Genomic DNA, 8,792 nt, shown 5'->3' with positions numbered 1-8,792 from the left:
TTCTATTTTTGTTTCATCAGACCAGAGGACATTTCTCCAAAAGGTACGATCTTTGTCCCCATGTGCAGTTGCAAACCGTAGTCTGGCTTTTTTATGGCGGTTTTGGAGCAGTGGATTCTTCCTTTCTGAGCGGCCTTTCAAGTTATGTCAATATAGGACTTGTTTTACTGTAGATAGATACTTTTGTACCCGTTTCCTCCAGCATCTTCACATGGTCCTTTGCTGTTGTTCTGGGATTGATTTGATCTTTTCTCACCAAAGTATGTTCATCTCTAGGAGCCAGAACACGTCTCCATCCTGAGTGATATGACGGCTGCGTGGTCCCATGGTGTTTATACTTGCGTACTATTGTTTGTACAGATGAACATGGTACCTTCAGGCGTTGGGTAACCGCTCCCAAGGATGAACCAGACTTGTGGAGGTCTACACTTATTTTTCTGAGGTACACCTCCAATCAGAAGCTTCTAAAGCCATGACATAACTTTCTGGAATTTCCCAAGCTGTTTAAAGGGCACAGTCAACTTAGTGTATGTAAACATCTGACCCACTGGAATTGTGATACTGTGAAATATAAGTGAAATAATCTGCCTGTAAACAATTGTTGGAAAAATGACTTGTGTCATGCACAAAGTAGATGTCCTAACCAACTTGCCAAAACTAGTTTGTTAACAAGACATTTGTGGAGTGGTTGAAAAAAAGTTTTAATCACTACAACCTAAGTGTATGTAAACTTCCGACTTCAACTGTCGATATTCCATTAAAAAGTCTGCTGTTTTTCCAGCTACGATAGTCATTTACAACATTAACGATGTCTATAATGTATTTCGGATCATTTTGATGTTATTTTAATGGACAAAAGTGATTTTCTTTCAAAAACAAGGACATTTTTAAGTGGCCCCAAACGTTTGAATGGTAGTGTATATAAAAATGGACAGACTAGGTCTATACTGCTCCTACACGGTGTAACAATACATCATGTAGATGTACAGTTGAAGTCGGAAGTTTACATACACTTAGGTAGGAGTCATTAAAACAAATTTCTTGTTATCAAACTACAGTTTTGGCAAGTCGGTTAGGACATCTACTTTGAGCATGACACAAGTCACTCACCCTCTGTTGTTTTACTGTGACACCCTCCTCTTCCTTCTCCTCTTTCACGACAATGTTCAGCCCCAGAGCTTCTTTCTACGTCCAGCAGACCCCCTCTTCTTTAATTAACAGGAGGGGAGAAGTTTAGGGAGCTCATGGCGGGGATGTTAGCTAGCTATCTAGTTAGCATGAGCGACTATGCAAATTTAAGACATCTGCCTGACTAACAACGTAAATATTAAAATAAATTAGGCAAATAGCTATAAAACAGAAGTATGTCTAAAACATATCGGCAAATATGCACTAAAAGTGTAAAGAGCGTGAATGTTGTAGCTATGTTTGCTAGAAAGCTACCGAGGTGTCTGACTTGCTGTTGTTGAAGGAGCGTCCCGTCCACTAGATTATACGTCACACTGGCAGCATCGTCATCAGCTGACTGGAGTGGGTAACGCGGAAAAGGAAATGTTTATTTAATTTCTTGACAAAAAGGGGTATTTTTAAAATGTATTTCATTAAATAATATTATATTGATACGTCCAAAGGAAAGCATGTGTTGATTGATTTGTGAAGATTTGTAATGAATTAGAATTTATACTTGACATCTAACGCTGCATTTAAGGCATTGCCATTTTCATTCAGTCAAACGCTCTGCAGCCTCGTTTAACAATGATCTACGTTCTATGGAAGCTGCTGGGAGCAAACTGGAGAATTGCTAGAGGAAAACAAAGCTAACTGTGCATCCCCAGGGCCTGGTATATCATCAGACTGCAAACAAACCTAACTGCAACCCCCAGGCTCTGGTAAATCAACATACTGCATACAAAGAGGCACTGCACACAAGTTTTACTTTACCAATCTCATTGCAAAAAAAATATATTTTTTATTTCACCTTTATTTAACGAGGTAGGCTAGTTGAGAACAAGTTCTCATTTGCAACTGCGACCTGACCAAGATAGAGCGTAGCAATTCGACACAGAGTTACACATGGAATAAACAAAACACAGTCAATAATACAGTAGAACAAAATAAAACAAATTCTATATACAGTGAGTGCAAATGAGGTAAGATAAGGAAATAAATAGGCCATGGTGGCAAAGAAATTACAATATAGCAATTAAACACTTCGTTCCAGTCATGGGCAGCAGAGAACTGGAAGGAAAGACGACCAAAGGAGGAATTGGCTTTGAGGGTGACCAGTGAGATACCTGCTGGAGCGCGTGCTACGAGTGGGTGCTACTATTGTGACCAGTGAGCTGAGATAAGGCGGGGCTTCACCTAGCAGACACTTGAAGATAACCTGTAGCCAGTGGATTTGGCGACGAGTATGAAGCGAGGGCCAACCAACGAGAGCGTACAGGTCGCAATGGTGGGTAGTGTATGGGGCTTTGGTGACAAAACAGATGGCACTGTGATAGACTGCATCCAGTTTGTTGAGTATTGTGTTGTAGGCTATTTTATAGATGACATCACCGAAGTCGAGGATCAGTAGGATGGTCAGTTTTACGAGGGTGTTTGGCAGCATGAGTGAAGGATGCTTTGTTGCAATATAGGAAGCCAAGTCTAGATTTAATTTTGGATTGAAGATGCTTAATGTGAGTCTGGAAGGAGAGTTTAGTCTAACCAGACGCCCAGGTATTTGTAGTTGTTCGCGTATTCTAAGTCAAAGCCGTCCAGAGTAGTGATGCTGGACGGGCGAGCAGGTGCGGGCAGTGATCGATTGAATAGAATGCATTTAATTTGACTTGCGTTTAAAAGCAGTTGGAGGCCACTGAAGGAGAGTTATGGCATTGAATCTCGTCTGGAGGTTAGTTAACACAGTGTCCAAGGAGGGGCCAGAAGTATACAGAATGGTGTCATCTGCGTAGAGGTGGATCAGAGAATCACCAGCAGCAAGATCAACATCATTGATGTATACAGAAAAGAGAGAATTGAACCCTGTGGCACACCCATAGAGACTGTCAGAGGTCCGGACAACATGCCCTCCGATTTGACACACTGAACTCTAGCAGAGAAGTAGTTGGTTAACCAGGCGAGGCAATCATTTGAGAAACCAAGGCTGTCGAGTCTGCCAAAAATAATTTTGTGATTGACAGAGTCGAAAGCCTTGGCCAGGTCGATGAATACGGCTGCACAGTCTCTTATCGATGGCGGTTATGTCGTTTAGAACCTTGATCGCTGCTGAGGTGCACCCATTACCATCTCTGAAACCAGATTGCATAGCGGAGAAGGTATGGTGGGATTCGAAATGGTCAGTAATCTGTTTGTTAACTTGGCTTTCAAAGACCTTAGAAAGGGTAGGATGGATATAGGTCTGTAGCAGTTTGAGTCTAGATTGTCACCCCCTTTAACTCCTTTACCCACTCCATTGAATATAGTACCATTTTCCAAATCCCCAAATCCAAAATAAAGATTTACTTAACTTTACAATCTACCCCTTGATCCAGACCTGTCTCTCTGCTTCTCACTGAGCATCCCAGCTGCAGTTTCACCACATTCTCATTGACAACCCCAACATCTGTCTCTGAAATGGTCCATAATATGAGGTCAACTACCTGCCCCTTGGACCGTTTTCCCACAGGACTCATACAATCATAAATCACCTTAATTCAGGCACTCTGCCTAATTTCCTTAAAACGGCCTCCTTCAAACCAACCTTGAGAAAATGTGCATGAACCCTTCAAGTCTGACTAGATACAACTACAGAACTCCCTAAACTAAAGGCAGCTGGTTGAACCTTAATTGGGGAGCCACCGTGCTTCTAAATCTGCATTGCTGTTTGGGGGGTTTTAAGCTGAGTTCCTGTATATCACTTTGTGACATCGGCTGATGTAAAAAGGGCTTTATAGAAAATACATTTGATTACAAGGTGTGGAGACCATCATATTAGGGTAGTGGTACTAGTAGTGGAGCTTGTACAATAACAAGTTGTGGAGACCATTGCACGGTAGTGGAGCTAGTACAATAACAAGGTGTGGAGACCATCTGTTACGAATCCCTTTTGGTCCAACAGTGGGGGGGGGGGGGGGTTATGAGACCCGTAACAACTCATGCAAATTATAATTGTGACAAAGTAAAAGTGAGAACGAAATAACCAGGACAACTGAAATCTAACATCAAACTCAAGGTTTATTTGAAAGCACACGGTAATGGGGGGGGGGGGGGGGGGGGGCAGGAAAAGGCACTGAACTGGACCCAAGGAAAGAAACAATAAGTATTCAAAAACACCCCTAAGCTAGACTAGCCTACTTTAACAACAGTAACTAACTAACCAAAAATACAGTGGGTGGTCCGCCCAGTTCTAACTAGTGTATTTAACAAAGTCTACCTACAGGTAGTGTATGGCCATGGGCGACTTGTCTTGGTTTCCCCTTTTCCCACCAGCAATCAAACAAACACCTTAGCCAAAACAATACTCACAGGTGATGACAAAGTGCTATGGAGGTGCTCAAACAAAAAGAGAGGTTAATACACAGCAAGCGAGTGAACCACAGAAACCTAAAGACATGGCATGTACAGAGAGATTGAGCTCTAGAACAAACTACTGACAAGGTTTTTAAACCAAGGGAAAGGAACTGTGATTGGGTAGGAAACAGGAGGAGGTGTGTCTTCTGATTGATGATTGATTGTTGACTGATTGGGGAGTGATGATTTTCAGCTGTGAGGGGAGAAGGAGAGCAAACACAGGATACATACACACACACACACACACATACACACACACACACACACACACAGGATACCTGTATCCGTAACACCATCATAGTATAGTAGTGGTCCTAGACCACCATCAATGTCAACTGATTTGAGAAGAAATAGGGAATTATTTCTAAGTTCAAGGGTGCCAATATATTTGGCTGCAGCTGTATCCAATTAAAGTAATTTAGCAATATCCAAATCAAATATCAAATCAAATTCAAGGTTGGAGTGAAGAATAGCAAAATTAAATTAATATATAAAATAACTTAATAGGCTAGAGTCCTGTCCAGGTGAAGTACTTGTACATCAAGCTGCCTCACACCGCAGAAACAGCTACAAGCCAAGGCTACTTACTTCCTTATATAATAATTTACATTTAGCAATATCCTAATCATATCATGAACAACATCAGAGGGTTTATACTTGTACACAATCAATCAAAGCTTATAATGAAAACGAAATACACATTTAAAAATATTTAATTTGATTTTAGACATGATCAAGATGAAAAAAACAGGTCTATTTTTTTGGTCAGATTTTCATTTAAACAATATGATTTAATGTGACAAACAAAAACACAAATTCTCGGTCAAAAACACAAGTCAGAACACAGTCTCTCTATTCTCTCATGTGATTTCAGGTCCTCTAACTGGGAAAATATCTTTCCACATTGAGAACAGTGGTATGTCTTCTCCACCTGTGTATGTCCAGTGGGGCAAAAAAGTATTTAGTCAGCCACCAATTGTGCAAGTTCTCCCACTTAAAAAGATGAGAGGCCTGTAATTTTCATCATAGGTACACTTCAACTATGACAGACAAAATGAGAAAAAAAATCCAGAAAATAACATTGTAGGATTTTTTATGAATTTATTTGCAGTGTATGTGAATTTAGCAAAATTTCGGTGAATTTTTAATTTAAAATATATATATATTTTCAAATATTAGTTTGATAAGCCCGGCCAACAAGACCCAGTTCCATCTCCTGAGGCTGAAAGCCCAGAGACTTGCACTTTGCCTGGGTGTGCGGTTTGTCTGGGGGCGCTAAAATGAACACTCGAGGCCATCAAGCTACTATCCTGAAACCGATATTACATTTTTGGCCAATACCGATATCCAATATTTTCCATGCCCCAAAAAACGATACCGATAACCAATATTTAAAAATGTAGTGGCCTTTAAAGCATTGTAGTACAGTTAAATAGTTAACACACACACGGATGCAGCGGTCAAAGCCACTGTACCTCAGTGCAAGAGGCGTCACTACAGTCCCTGGTTCTAATCCAGGCTGTATGATTGGGAGATCCACAGTAGTTGTCTGTTATTGGTGTAAAGTGGATGACAAAGGAGAGGGATCCCACATGTGGATAGGAAGATACAAATCATTATTACTGGAAAATATTCATTTAAAATCCAGGAATTTTAAAGCTTTAGCTCTCTAGGACATGCCAGTAGGCTACACTAGGTTGTATCTCTAGATCATGTCAGTAGGTTACAGTAGGTTGTATCTCTCTAGGTCATGCCAGTAGGCTACAGTAGGTTGTAACTCTCTAGGTCATGCCAGTAGGCTACAGTAGGTTGTATCTCTCTAGGTCAAGACGGTAGGCTACAGTAGGTTGTAAATCTCTAGGTCATGCCAGTAGGCTACAGTAGGTTGTAACTCTCTAGGTCATGCCAGTAGGCTACAGTAGGTTGTAAATCTCTAGGTCATGCCAGTAGGCTACAGTAGGTTGTAACTCTCTAGGTCATGCCAGTAGAATACAGTAGGTTGTAAATCTCTAGGTCATGCCAGTAGGCTACAGTAGGTTGTAACTCTCTAGGTCATGCCAGACTCCTGTGGCGGGCCGGGCACAGTGCGCGCTAACCAAGGTTGCCAGTTGCACGGTGTTTCCTCCGACACATTGGTGCGGCTAGCTTCCGGGTTGGATGGCGCTGTGTTAAGGAGTGCGGCTTGGTTGGGTTGTGTATCGGAGGACGCATGACTTTCAACCTTCGTCTCTCCCGAGCCCGTATGGGAGTTGTAGCGATGAGACAAGATAGTAGCTACTAAACAATTGGATACCACGAAATTAGGGAGAAAAAGGTGTCAAATTAAAAATTAAAAAATTAAAAGGAAGCATGGGGTGAAATCTCTTTAGATTACCTCAAATTGACAGCTAGAATGCCAAAGGTCTGCAAGGCTGTAATTGATGCAAATGGAGGATTCTTTGACGAAAGCGAAGTTTGAAGGACACAAGTATTATTCCAATTCCAAATCATTATTTATAACCTTGTCAACGCCTTGACTATATGATTATGATTAACATTGGAAAACTTGAGCTAGATACCGAGCAAGCATACAAACTCTGTAGATCCTCTATATGACGTTGAGAAAAAGTGCATTAGTGGTTTTGAAGATATCCGGAAATAAGTTAATCAATATGTAATGACGCAAAAACACAACTGTTTGTTAGGAAACTAAATTGTGACTACAACTAAGTTACTAAGTCTAACCACACTGTGTTGTTACACTGGTGAGTAAAAACTCATGCTTCCTACACTTTAACTTTTTGTCTGAAAATTAAATATGCATTTTACTCATCTGCGTTACCCACTCCAGTCAGCAGATGTGGGAATTTCAGGCAATGCTGTTAGTGTGACGTATAATCTAGTGGACGGAAAGCTTCTTTCAACAGCAGCAACAGTTAGTCAGCCACCTCGGTAGCTTGCTAGACAAAATAGACAAACCAATAAAGCTCTTTAGTCGCTTTCGTGTTTATCAATCACTATGTTTAAATCCCACTTCTATCGTCTCGTTAGTTATCCGATTTTATTTCATATTTACGGTGTTGTTATTAGTCAGCTAGCGGTCTGGTTAAGTTAGCATTAGCCTAGCTAGCTAACATCTCCGACCAATGCGGTCACTAAGCTACTCTCCTAAAGAACAGGAGGATATCACAGTAAAACAAGAAGTAGAGGTTGAGGCCGTTACTGTGAAAGAAGAGGAAGATGCGTTCAGAGTGAAAGAGGAGGAGGATGTTACAGTAAAAGGAGAGGATGATACAGTTTATGGAGTGAAAGAGGAGGAGGGGGAGATGACTGTTATGTCGAAAAGGAGGAGGAAACTGGATATCTGGGCCCGGTTTCCCAAACGCATCTTAAGGCATCCAATGGTTCTAACGGTGAACTTAACCGTAACCCAACACCTAGCTACCTCATCAAGAAGTTCAGACATCTTGGCGTAACAGTTAACAGTCACTACAGTATGAATAAAAGGACTGCGGTCAAAAGTATCGTTTTAAACAGATTTTGAGGCTATATCGTATATTCTATAATTGCCAGTGAATATTTCCTGTGGGGGCAAATTATTAGAGCTGTTGATAAGTCATTGTATAATAACCCGACGAGAGGGAGCCAGTCATCAATATAACCTGACTAGAGGGAGCCAGTCATCAATATAACCTGACTAGAGGGAGCCAGTCATCAATATAACCTGACTAGAGGGAGCCAGTCATCAATATAACCTGACTAGAGGGAGCCAGTCATCAATATAACCTGACTAGAGGGAGCCAGTCATCAATATAACCTGACTAGAGGGAGCCAGTCATCAATATAACCTCACCAGAAGAACCTCCCCCCTCCGCTAAATTAAAATTATACAAATCTAAAAGTAACTTTCATTGCCAACTATGTGTAACATACCCGGGCGCGAACCAGGGACCCTCTGCACACATCAACAACAGTCACCCACAAAGCATCGTTACCCATCGCTCCACAAAAGCCGTGGCCCTTGCAGAGCAAGGGGAACTACTACTTCAAGGTGTCAGAGCAAGTGACGTCACCGATTGAAACGCTATTTAGCGCGCACCGCTAACTACGCTAGCCGTTTCACATACGTTACATATGTAAAAAAAAAAAATAGCCTACATAAAGCCAACAAATGAAAAAATTGCATTCTGCAGGTTAAACATATCCTGATCAAAATACATATCCTAGAAATCACTTTGGCTGCACATGGCCTGTCTACAACA

This window comes from Oncorhynchus masou, chromosome 6 (genome assembly GCF_036934945.1).
Source record: "Oncorhynchus masou masou isolate Uvic2021 chromosome 6, UVic_Omas_1.1, whole genome shotgun sequence".
Lineage (NCBI taxonomy): Eukaryota > Metazoa > Chordata > Actinopteri > Salmoniformes > Salmonidae > Oncorhynchus > Oncorhynchus masou.
This window is presented reverse-complemented; position numbering follows the sequence as displayed.